The sequence below is a fragment of the Elgaria multicarinata genome, chromosome 6 (genome assembly GCF_023053635.1).
Source record: "Elgaria multicarinata webbii isolate HBS135686 ecotype San Diego chromosome 6, rElgMul1.1.pri, whole genome shotgun sequence".
NCBI classification, from domain to species: Eukaryota; Metazoa; Chordata; class Lepidosauria; order Squamata; family Anguidae; genus Elgaria; species Elgaria multicarinata.
In genome coordinates this window covers 80,579,291-80,591,383 of record NC_086176.1, presented here as the reverse complement: position 1 = coordinate 80,591,383, position 12,093 = coordinate 80,579,291, and the positions used below count along the sequence as shown (strand labels likewise).

Below are 12,093 nucleotides of genomic sequence, written 5' to 3'. Positions count from 1 at the left end.
TGACTAGGTGCCACTGATAGCGCTATCCTCCATGCATTCCTCTAACCCCCTTTAAAGTCATCCAAGTTAATGGTCATCACTATATTTTGTGGTAGTGACTTCTGTAGTTTAACTATGTGGTCTATGAAGAAGTACTTCCTTTTAACTGTCCTGATTTTCCACTATTCAGCTTCATGGCATGATACCAGGTTCTAGTATTATGAGTGAGAGAGAACATAAGAAGAGCCATGCTGGATCAGACCAAGGATCCATCTAGTCCTGCAGTCTGTTTACACAGTGGCCAACCAGCTGCCCACAGGAAACCCACAAGCAGGACATGAGTGCAACACCCCGTCCTGCCCGCATTCCCCAGCAACTGGTCCACATAGGCTATAGCCACCAGGACTAGTAGCCATTGATAGCCTTATCCTCCCTGAATTAGTACAATCCCCTTTTAAAGCCATCCAAATTGGTGGCCATCTTGTAGGAGTGAATTCCATAGTATAACTATGTACTGTGTGAAGAACTTCCATTTATCCGTCCTGAATCTCCCACCAATCAGCTTCATGGGGTGACCCCGGGTTCACGTATTATTACCCCATAGGGAAGATGTTCCTGCCCCTTGATCATTTTAGTTGCCCATTTCTGCACTTTTTCCAGCTCTCCTGGAAAATGAGTGTATACTCAGTAGTCCAAGTGTGGTCACACCATAAGTTTGTATGAGGGCAGTATGATATTGGCAGTGTTATTCTGAATTCCCTTCCTATTTCCCTGTCCGCTTTCTCTACACCATGCAGTTTTGTACACCTCTAAGCCAACCTGGCAGTTCAATCTTAATCACCATTGGAAACAGGAGCGCATCTTCCAATGCACCTAAGGGCAGCAGGCTAGCTTAGGAAGTTTGGGGCAGATCGGATGACACACGCAGCTCTTCCCTTCAATACTGTCGCTTTCCCTCCCCCTCTCCCTGCCTCTGTTGCCTCACTCTGCCTAATGACTGGGCTGGCCTTGTTTCTGATAACAGGACCCAAAAGTGTTCATCACCTTTTGCGGCTATCACCATGAGAAGTTGCCCTCCCCTGCACCCACTGTGTTTGAAGCCCTGCCCTCATCCCAACTGTGGGTTCTCCAGGAGCTTGGGGAGAGAGTACCCCAAAGATGTTCCAGAGACCATGATTTTGTTTTCTCCCGTATAAATTGCTGCTATTTTATGGAGAATAAAATAATATCTATCTATCTATCTATCTATCTATCTATCTATCTATCTCTATCTCACTAAGGCCAGGGCACAATATTGCAGCGGACACAAAATCTGATTAACTTCCATGCTCCAGCATCCCAACAGTGGGTGGCCAGGAGTCACATTAGAGGGATCTTATTTTGGGGGGGGAGGGATTTTTGTTTTTGGAAGAAGAGCACACAGAAAGACTTCGCAACACTTCTCTCTAGGGAGGAAGGGTCTCTACAAGATACATTCCCTCAGACCCCCCCTCCCATCATGATGAGCAGAGTTAAGAAGATGTCTTTGCCCAGGTTCCCCCCCCCCCGCCTCGTTGAAGCCTGTTGTTCCCAGTTTGTGGGAGGGGAGATGTGATGGTCTCTCTGCTACTGCTGCTGGCGGCCGGGGGTGGTGGGGTGGTGGTCTTACTTCCCCCGTAAGGTGCTGGAGAAGTCAGCGGCGTCGCTCTGCGGAGCCTCTTGGGACTTTGTGAGTTCAGGAGGCTGTCTGAGGGAGGGAGAGGCGAGGCAGGCGCAAGGAAGCCGCCGCCGCCCTCCTCCCCCCCTCCTGCCCCCCTTTCGCTCTGGACTCGGTCTTGGCGAACCTCGGCTTGCGGAGTGTGGAGAGAAGAGCCCTCCTCTTGGAGAGGCAGGGCAGGGCCGTGACGGTACCAATGATATAATAATGATGAGTGGTGGAGCCCGCATTTGAACTTGCGGCAGGCAGAGCGGACGGGGGGCTTCTGGATGCCTGGGGCTCCAGCCAGACTTCTTCGCAGCCTGCGGATCAGGTGTTCACCACCGGAGGGGCGGGGGCGGGCGCGAGGAGGAGCAGGAGGAGGAAAAGAAGGCGAAGAAGAAGAAGACGACGACCTGAGCCCGGAGCAGCATCTGAGCAAGGGACTTAGTTCCATGAGGGCACCTCTGGATTAACAGCACGCTGAGATTTGGGCTCCTTTTCCCCCAACCTCTCTCCCTCCCTTCTCTGTTTTTGGTCCCTTGCAGTCTCTGCAATAAACTGCTTTGAAAGGTAACTATTCCTCCTCCACCCTCTCCTCTATTTTCTGCATTTGTCTGCTGGTGAAGGGGGGCGGGGGGAGGAGGGAAAAAACCCACCCGTTTCCATCACCTAGGCTGGCTGTTGTTGGATACTCTGCTTTACCTGTAAGACAAAGAGTTTGGGGAAAGCCAAAGGGGCGGGGAGGGAGAAAGGCGTGATTTTAAAAGAAAGAAACCGACGGATCTCTCTCTCTCTCTCCCCTTCCTCTTCTTCAAAGAATTTGGGAAAGGCCAAGGGGTTATTGGACGGGTGGGAAGTACAAAATCGCGGGTGGGTGGGTGGAGAGAACAAAGAAAAGTGCCAAGAATGGAGGAGTGTATGTGGTGTGTGTGCGGCGAGAGTCATTGAATTGGAAGGCAAGGTAGGGATGGAGTTGGGGCGGCTCTCAAACGGTTAATGGCAGGGAGAAAGTCTTTGTAGGGGCTTGAATGCACAAAGCGGCGCTGGGAGGGAAGGAGGGTGGTGGGAAGCTGGATGGGCTGAGCGGTGCGGCGGATGATGGATCGCTTCCTTGCATGCTGAGGTGGCGGGGGGCGGGTGTCCCGGAAAAGCAGTTTTTCCTCCTCTCCGAGCTGGGGTGGTCTCCTGAGATCTCCCTGGAGGAGGAGAGAGCCACCCGGAGTCCCCCTCCACCACACTGGCCGGCGGTCGCAGGGGTCACGGGAGCCAAGCGCCCCCTTCCTCCCCTCTTCTTTGCACCTCGTAGCCGACTTGCTCTCGTCTCGGAGAACATTTCCGTGTTTCCCTTCCGCTCACCCTTTTTGGGTTTTGCTCTAAGAGGCATCAGTAGGGCCTTTTAAGAGGCGGGGAAAGCCCCTTCGCCCAAGGAGGCTCTGGAAAGCAGACGCATCGGGGAAGTGAGCGAAATCCCCCTCGGGCTTCTTTCGGGTTGGAAACTTTTGCAGCCAAGGAGGCTCTCCGGCGCGTGCTCTGCAAACGGGGGTCGATCTAGCCGAACATCCCTCCATGCACCCAACTTGATTTCCGCCTCCGAGCCGTCGGAAAGGAGGAGTTCGGAAGGCACTGAACGTAGCTGAGAGTTTTCTTTTCTAACTGACCTACTGATCCAGATTGCAAAACGCGCATCCTCGCCAGAGAGGGAGAGCTGAGTTAAGACTTGGCCGAGTTCAGCGAAGGCGACATGGGAAAAATGGGAGGCGGGGTGGCGGTAGGGGGCTGCAGGGCGTGTGATTGGGGAAAGGAAAGTTACGCGGTGCGTGGAGACGCGGCGGTGGAGGATGGAGCGTTGTTGTGTCTGCTTCGGCGTGTTGGTGTTTGGGGCAAACCGCGCGCGCGCGCGTTCCCCTTTGCTACGCCTGCCTCGTTCTGCCCTCGGCGGCAGCGCCGAGATGCAACCGGCGTCGCGAGAAACTTTGTATGGCGCTCTGCCCTTCTGGCGGGCTCGAAAATGTCACCGGGGCCGGGTCTGGGTTTTCTTCTTGTACTCCAAAAAAAGTCGATCGTCATCCTCTCGGCGAGTGATCTCTCCCCTCCACCCCAGCTGCTTCCTTTTAGACAGACTCTCCAGCCCCCCACGACACTCCCAGCCTTGAGTTTGGGAAAAGGATTTAGTTGCCAGATTCTCTCCCCCCCCACCACCACCACCCCAAGCCAGAGAACAAGAGCGCTGCTGGCTCGGTCCAAAGGCGTGTCCCCTCCTCCTCCCCCGTGTGACACACAACCACCTCCTCCTCCTGCTGCTTGAAAGAGGGACCAGGGCGCTTCTGCAAGTGTTCGGCAGGCCTAGCCTTAACCCCCCGACTCCCCTTCTGCAGAGAAATGAATGGCCTGTTGCAGAGAGAGGGAAGGAGGGAGGTTTCCGTGGCCGCTGCTCCCTCGGTCAAATCGGCGCGCCTTTAAAACCCGGACCCGGGAAAGGCAGGCACGGGGTGTTTTGAGCGCATCTGAGCCGCTGAGTCTGAAAGCCAGGAGACGCAACTGCTTTAGATAGATCCTCGGCTCCCCCTGCTGGGGAAATGGCGAACGCCGGAGTTGGGGAAGGGGGAAGAGAGAGAGAGAGAGGACAATTCACACAACCAAGCAACAATACTTCTCATAGGGATGGGTGTGGAACAAAACTGCGTGTTCAACGCTACGTTGGGATGCTTATTAATGCAATTATATCTGCAATTAACGCCAAACAACCGTCTTCTGGAACATTGCGCCGCTTCCTGCACAACTTTTTCCGCTCCCTCCTCCCGACTTCTCTTATTTTAAGCCTGCAACTGAATGTTATTATGTAGGGAATAAACGTCCCGAAGCATAAACGTTGTACAGCATGAGTTTTGCTTTAAACAAAAAACGATCCTTTCTTTCTTTTTTCTTTTTTGGTCTCCTTATGACTCTTATGACTTTTGTCTCCTTATGGCTTAATTGGAACCAGGGATCAATCCCAGATCAGTTTGTATGTATGTGTTTGAAATGCCAGAGCTCAAGTCTGGAACACGTGCAAGTAATAATAAAGAGTCATTGTGATGCCTGTATGGTCGAGTGATGATTTGCATGTGCGAATGAGGGCTCAGATCACAAGCAGAACTTCTGTATCAGGCTCAGGTAACCTCATATCACTTCAAGCGCAATGTTTTTCAGTGGAGTCAGTTCTCACATTGAATTGCATGTCATCAAGCATTGAGGGGTGGGGGAGTCATATAGATGCACGTGTGAAAGACTCTCTCCGAGCCTATGCCTGTGTGTATGTGTCTTCCCCCTCTATTCCCATTCTTTCCCATCTGGAAATAGACCAGGTTTCCAAGTAAGATGTCTTTCTGGCAGACTTTATGTGCAGGCTTCAGAGTACATGACAGACGAACTCTAGCTCGTTTTATTATGATTTTAATTTTTGTGAACCGCCCAGAGCGCTTCTGCTATTGGGTGGTATAAAAATGTAATAAATAAATAAATAAATAAATAGCTCAGTGGCAAAGCACCGGCTTTGCATGCAGAAGGTCCCAAGTTCAATCCCCGGCTTCTTCTACCAAAAACCTAGAGAGCTGCTGCCAGTCAGTGTTGGCAATACTGGACTACACAGACCTATATTCTGATGCATTATAAGGCAGCTTCCTATGTTCGTATGAATTGCGTAGTATACAGACTTCTGTCAGCAGGGAGCATACAATCTAAGACGGGTTCTACCCTCACCTTTTCAATCAACTTACCCTGATTTCTCACTCTGGCCGTTGCTAGACGAGGAGTTAGCGCGGTGTGAGGCCCGGTCTCCCTGCTGTGTCTCGCTTGTTTTTCACTGCGTAATGTTTGCTTACCTTTAGAGGATGCGTTTCTAGGCTAAGTCCTCAACAAAATCAATCTTTTTATTTAAAAGAATGCCTTTGCAATGAAACCAACTAATGGCTCTCTCCGATGTATACGGGAAATGTTCAGGTCTGCTTGAACTATTGCCTTAGCTAGCTCTGCCATGAGTGATGGGGAAGATATGCGCTCCAAGGCAGGCACTAAACCCACATTTCCTTTCCACAAGAAAGAAAAGTCTGTTCCCATCCCTTCCCCCTTAGGGTGATTTGGGGGGGGGCGGGGCGGAGATCAGCGGCGTGCAGGGAGGGACCCGCTGCTTCCAAGCCTTTCAGTCTCTGTAAAAGTGTAGATTGGACAACCGATGAGGGGAAGCTCCGTAGAAGGGCCGAGAGAGTTCGACATTTGGGGTTGAATTCCCAGAGGAGATCCGAGGACTTGGGGTGGATCCCTCGCTCAGGAACCCAGCAGGAGGCTGAGCTCTGTCCGCCGCTGCTGCCTGCTGTAAGGGATTTCGAAGTGGCTCTTCAGGATCCATGCGATCGCCGGCGCCCGCCCCCCTCCTGCAGATACGCACACGTCCCACCCCTTCCTTTTCTCACGGGAGAGCCGAGCCGGGCGGGGGCGCAAGGCGGTTCCCAGCCGGCGCATCCTGCTTGCTTGGTGTCGCCCGAGGCTCACGGAGAGGGCGCCTGGGAGGTCTCGGCCTCCAACAGCCACGTGGCCTGAGCGTTTCAGCTGGGCAGCCGCCTGGCTCCTTTGTCCTGCCGCGTCTTAAGCGTGTGAAGTTGGGAAGTCGCTGCTACTGCTGCTGCTCCGCTGAGCTGTCTTGCCTGGCGCCCTTTTGCTTAACAGGGAGGATGAGCAGGGCGAGAGAAAGAGGCAGGCGGGGCGGAGAGAGGTGGCCAGCCCGAGGAGAAGGGATCCGGCTAAGAGTCGTCCGGCGACGCCCGACACTGCAGCAGCAGCAGCAGCAGCAGCGTTGGGGAAAGGAAGGGACGCGTCCCGGTGTATTCTGGCCCTGGCTTTACAAGCAAGCAAGTTAAAGCGCAATCCTATGCACGTGTAGACGGGGGAGGGGGGGGAAGTCTGGCAACTCCTGTCTAAACATGCCTAGGATTGTGCCCTTAGTTGACAAATGTGACCAGGGAGGCAAAAGGGGCGCACGTAACTAGTGTGGACACTCTGACAAGGGGAAGATGGAGGGTGGGGGTGTGAGCGTTTGGGACGTTTTTCCCAAATTTAGAACATAAGAGCCATGCTGGATCAAACGAAGTATCCATTTTGTCCTGCGTTCTGTTCACACAGTGGCCAACCAGATTCCTGTGGGAAGTGCACATGTTGGTCATGAGTGCAATAGCGCCCTTGCTCTGGTGGTATACATAAGGCACACTGCCTCCATATAGCCATGGTATATGTAGGTCTGGTATACTTATGTATACCATGGCAATATGGTATACATAGGGCATACAGCCTCCAATATATAGGGCATTCTCCCTCTGATACTGGAGGTGGCACATAGCCAGTAGGAATAGTAGCCATATCGTCCATGGATTTGTCTAATCTCCTTTTAAAGATGTCCGAGTTGGTGGTCAACATTACCTCTTGTAGTTGCAAATTCCACAGTTTAACTATGAACTGTGTGAAGAATTAATGCACTGTGTAAAGAAGCAATTAACTGGTCTTGTCTCCCAAAAGGGTGCTGTAGAATCCATGAGCTTTGGGCCTCAGCTTTGCTAGACAGCCAATTTCAGCAAAGTATGTGTTGAGTAAGAACATAACAAGAGCCTTGATGAATCAGACAAAGGGTCTGTCTAGTCCAGCATCCTGTTTCCCACAGGGTCCAAATGAGATGGTTTTATGAAGACCACACGCAGGCTATAAGACATGGGTCTCCATCCTTTTTGGACCCATGGGCACATCTGAGAATTTGAGAAGTGACCACAAAATATCTAATCAGGGGATCAGTGCTTTGGTGTCTAGCTGTCATGTCTATGGATCTTAGACTGTGACTTATTTAGCACAAAAAATTGTTTTGTGTCTGTTGGATAAGAGATTATCTAATTTGGCTTATTGCTGGTGGTGCAATACAGCCAATACTTCCTTTAAACGTATGTTTTGACTATGTCCAGTAGTTGCTTCTTTTTGGAAAGAGATTGATACAGGGATAAATTTTATAGTGGACCAATCTTTAATATTCATTTATGTACACACTCTATTCAATTATTTACCTGCTTCCTGGAAATGAATCAGTGGTCAGCGTAAATGGATTCTCTGCCCTTTTGACAGCTCAAAGACTGATATTACAAGGTTGGGAGGATAAGTGCTCACCTCATGAAATGCAATGGATTACAACGCTTTCAATATTTGAGCAGGTGGCGTATAGGTGCCACCTTCAAATGGCTATTTGGATGTTTGGCCCACTTTTGTTGTATTCATTTCATACAAATACAAATCCACTTTGGTTGTAAGGCAACTCTGTTTTACTGAGTGTAATACAACTGTATGGAGAAAGTCCTACAGACAAAGAACGTCTCAACTGGCAGTGTGAAAAGCAAGTATATTTATATATGGAAGCATCTTAACTAATTAGCAGTTAGCAAAATTCTAAAGCAAAACAAAGACAGGAGTGAGGCAGGCAGGGGCGGGAAGCCCCAGGTGAGCCCAATGCATGTTCTATGCTATAGAAAATATATGGACTATACAGCCTGTGTTTCATGTCACTTTCTCTCTCTTCGGAAGCCAGCTTGTTAAGGTTAAAAATTCAATACAAATAGGTGATAGGCCATCCAGTGGTTGTGCATAGGCTGTGTTTGATCCATAGAATGCACTCTGTGAACCTAAAGCTTTACCTGAGCAATTGTACCTTAATACCTTATCTACATGGTGCAAGATCATCAGCATCCTGTCACCCTAGGGAAACTACACCACCAGCCCAACCCAGCTGACCTCCCTCACTTCCCTTTCATGTCCACACATAGACATGCTGGTCCTGCAACTAATCATACCAGCACACAATGTTAGCCTCCCATGGCAGTCTTGCTCTCAATCCCGGATTCCTTTCCAAAGTCCATGTTCTTTCCATCACCTTGCCTGTACCAAATTCCTAAGCTATACTACTTTATATTGAATCTCAACTAGGCCTTCAGTTTATTAGATTTCTGTGTCCATGTCAAGTGCTTCCCTGGAGCTTCCAGGGTACCCAAAGGATGTTGTACATGTGCAACCCTTGGCTGTTGTGATTTGGATGGGCAAGTGTGGACTCAGAATGACCTTTACCCACTTTTTTTTCTACATTAGGTAGAATCCCCCCCCCATTCTGCCCTCACCCCCATTTTCTAGGCAGACTGTGATTTTGGAAATAGATAAGATCTCGTCGTTAGCCCTGATCTAGCATCACCCTTTTAAAGTCTTAGCCTGCAGACATCACAGGAGGCCAATAAACTGTCCAAAATAGGCAGGAGTGCAGGGGGCAAATATGACCAGGGTCAACACGGATGCATTGACCCAGGTAATGTTCTCAGTGAACCTTGCTGACAGAGATGCTAAGCCAGGAACTCAAAGGGAATTTGCCATTTCTCTGTGTCAACTCAGCATCAACGCTGGACGTTCAGCGTTGATTTAACCATTAGGTTAAACAGGCCAACTGAGAGTCCTGCAGTGACAGAATGACCAGACAATGCCCTTGTGCGGAGCTCAGTACTGTATTATTTCCTATATGGGAGAATTCCCTGATCCCCACAGTTCCAATAATATCTTATCATATAGTCACCTGTTGGTAGTTATATTCCAACTGATGAACGGAATGGAAGAACTGCCTATATTATAGAGGAGAGATGCAGAAGCTCAGGTCGAGGGGGAACATCTGGCCCTCCTGGGGTCCCAATCTGCCCTTACAGGGTTCTCCAGATAGCCATGCCTCCTTTCCCTGGACTGGCCCCACCTCCCTTTCCCTAACCACTAACCATTGAGTGGTTTCCTGACTTGTGGGCAGTTCCCCCCCCCCCCGGTTCTCCATTTATCCCAATCAAAAGCCTCTTCTAAGATTTAGTTATGGGCAGTAAGAGGTTAAAGCTACAATATGCTGGGATTTTACTCCTGCCCCTTTTGCCTTTGGGCCCTGATAGTCTCCAAAAGGAAATTTGGACCTCAGCCTGAAAGAGGTTCAACACCCTGTTGTAGAGGAACATTCTAGGTGCAGGGAGGCAGATGGGTGGGTGTCTGCTGCCGCAGGTTTTGGATGTAATTATGACTGCCTCTGAGTGTCTGGTTGAGTGTAGCAGGGGACAGCTGGTGATGTGAATCAGAGAAGTGTGGTATTTAACACTGAGTTCAGCACTGGCTCTGCAAGCAGGCCAGTGTTATTCATCATTGGGTCTTGCACATTTTGAGGTCTCACTACAGGGTTAATGTGTGGGTCTGCTTCCCTACACTGCCTTATCCTGCACCCTATGTGAAAAAGAGATCTTTCGAGTATGTCCATCATGTGCTACTGTGGATGTGAATTGGAGCTACTGGTCTGCAGACACATTGTAATAACCATGGTGCATGGGAGCCTGGCATTCGTTGCATGTTCATAGATACATGTCTCTCTTAGATGTTATGATTGTGTGGGGACAAGCAGTCAATATTAGGCTGGGTTCCCACAACATGCTAACCTATACCCAGCGGCTGAATGTGAGCTGTAATTCATGTTGTCTGAATGCAGCGTGTCTTCCACAGGGTGAGTTATTGTGTTGTCTGAATGCAATGTTTCCCTCCCAGGATGGCTTGTTAATCATGTAGTATGTTTGTTAACCACCCTGAACAACCCAACAACAAACCATGGGTTCTCAAGGTGTCTTGTTTGAGACCTGCCAAGAACTTGACCAGAAAGCCTTGTTCCTGAAGTTCCTGTCAAGCAGCAAAAGCAGGTGGTTTCTTGAGTCTTTGATAGAGTTCCATACATGGTTGGTGGGCTGTGTTTGGCTTGTTGAATTAGAAATTGTGCAGGTCATCTGCTTTGTACCTATATCTCTGTAACCCTCCTCAGCTTCTCCAGTGTGAAACAAACCTTTCATGAGATTCCCACAATACCAAAGTACTGTTAGTTTGGTGTGAAATGATGGAAGCAAGGATGAAAGTATATCTTGGGGTAGCCTTCCCAACCAGGGACTCCCCCAGATGTTCAGGACTTCTACTGCCATCAGCCCCAGCCAGCATGGGCAATGGTCAGGAATGCTGGGGGTTATAGTCCAAATCATCTGGAGGGCATCAGGTTGGGAAAGGCTGCCTTGGTTGGGAATCGTTATTTTGAGGATCTGGCAGACAGTACTTAGGCCAAGTGATAATGAGTTAATCAAGAGACAGTGATTAAGTGAACAGAGACCAAATTAACCAACTGTGAGAAACAGAGCAATTAATCAACTGACAGCAATGTGGCAAAACTGGCAAAGTTAATTAAATGAAGAGTAGGATATTTCAGCAGTGCAATTTATGGCAAACTTAATCACTGTTAAGCAATTAACGTTCCATCAGATAGTCTAAAAAGATTGCAGATGAGCAATGATCAGTAATAAAGAGTACAAGTGTATGGCATGGCCGTTGCAATAATTCCCACCATAGCTTATTAGCTGGATTGGTTTGGGAAGTGGTTGTTTGGGATCTATTCCCATTGATACCCAGTGCATGAATGGGAATAGATAGGGCTTTTCCGTTTCCCTGAAAGCAAACAAAAGACAAGGCTGCAATCCTAAACTCATTCAGTAGGGAGCAATTCTGACTGAATTTGCTGGACCAGAATAAGTATGCTTTGTATCACACTGCACACATTTTATGGGGCATGAGCCCTCCCAAAGAACAACAGTTAATGGGAAGGCAAAACCACATCCCTATAGTGCTAAATGTGCATATAATACACAATTAAAATATTCACAGAGGCATCACGGGACAAATGCTGCTACAGCCTTTAGCTTCTATTAATGCAGTAAGGTGCAGTAGACTCAACACACATCTGAGGTTCCCTCTCTTAATAGTAGTGGAGGCTGTTGCCAGTTAATGTTTGTTGTACCATCTTCTTGTTTCACTTCAGTTCACATAAAATACTTCGGGGCAAGATTTAGTGATTAGTTCAATCAGAAGGAACAACATCTGTCTGTCCATTCTGGAGAGAAATAAAATTAGTATCTCTGTAGTCCTGTGTCCCAAAAAGACAAATAAGACTTTTCTACCTGAAAGGAGATCTCCAGGGCACTTTTGCTACAGTAACAACTGATGAATAGGAAGAGGCAAAGCCATGGACTGACTCTTGGTCCAAGGAACAAGAGCTTATTAAATCTGAAGTCTTTGAAAAAAAGGAGAAAGAAGCAGAGTGCAGACAAAACTGTCTCCCCCCCTCCCCGAGAAGTAGTCGGATCTGACAAGCAATATACCAAACTAAGGACAGGAAAAGTCACCATTCTTAATATGGACCTGATACCTGTTCATTTTTCATTGCCACCTGAGGGGTTCACAGCTCAGGCGGGTGTCCCGCCAAACATCTCCCTGAATCTGCTTGGCTCAGAATTTTGTGCACACATTGATTTGATAAAGAGGCTGGCGTTCCAGTCTGC

General features: G+C 49.0%; 1 protein-coding gene across 1 annotated transcript in view; it reads left to right on the top strand.

Moving 5' to 3' along the window:
* The first annotated feature begins 1,838 nt into the window (after positions 1-1,838).
* Positions 1,839-12,093, top strand: part of VCAN (versican) — a 149,247-nt gene continuing 138,992 nt past the window's right edge. The window contains exon 1 of the mRNA XM_063129648.1: positions 1,839-2,227. The gene's annotated coding sequence lies outside the window, so the exon portion shown is untranslated. The remainder of the gene's footprint in view (positions 2,228-12,093) is intronic.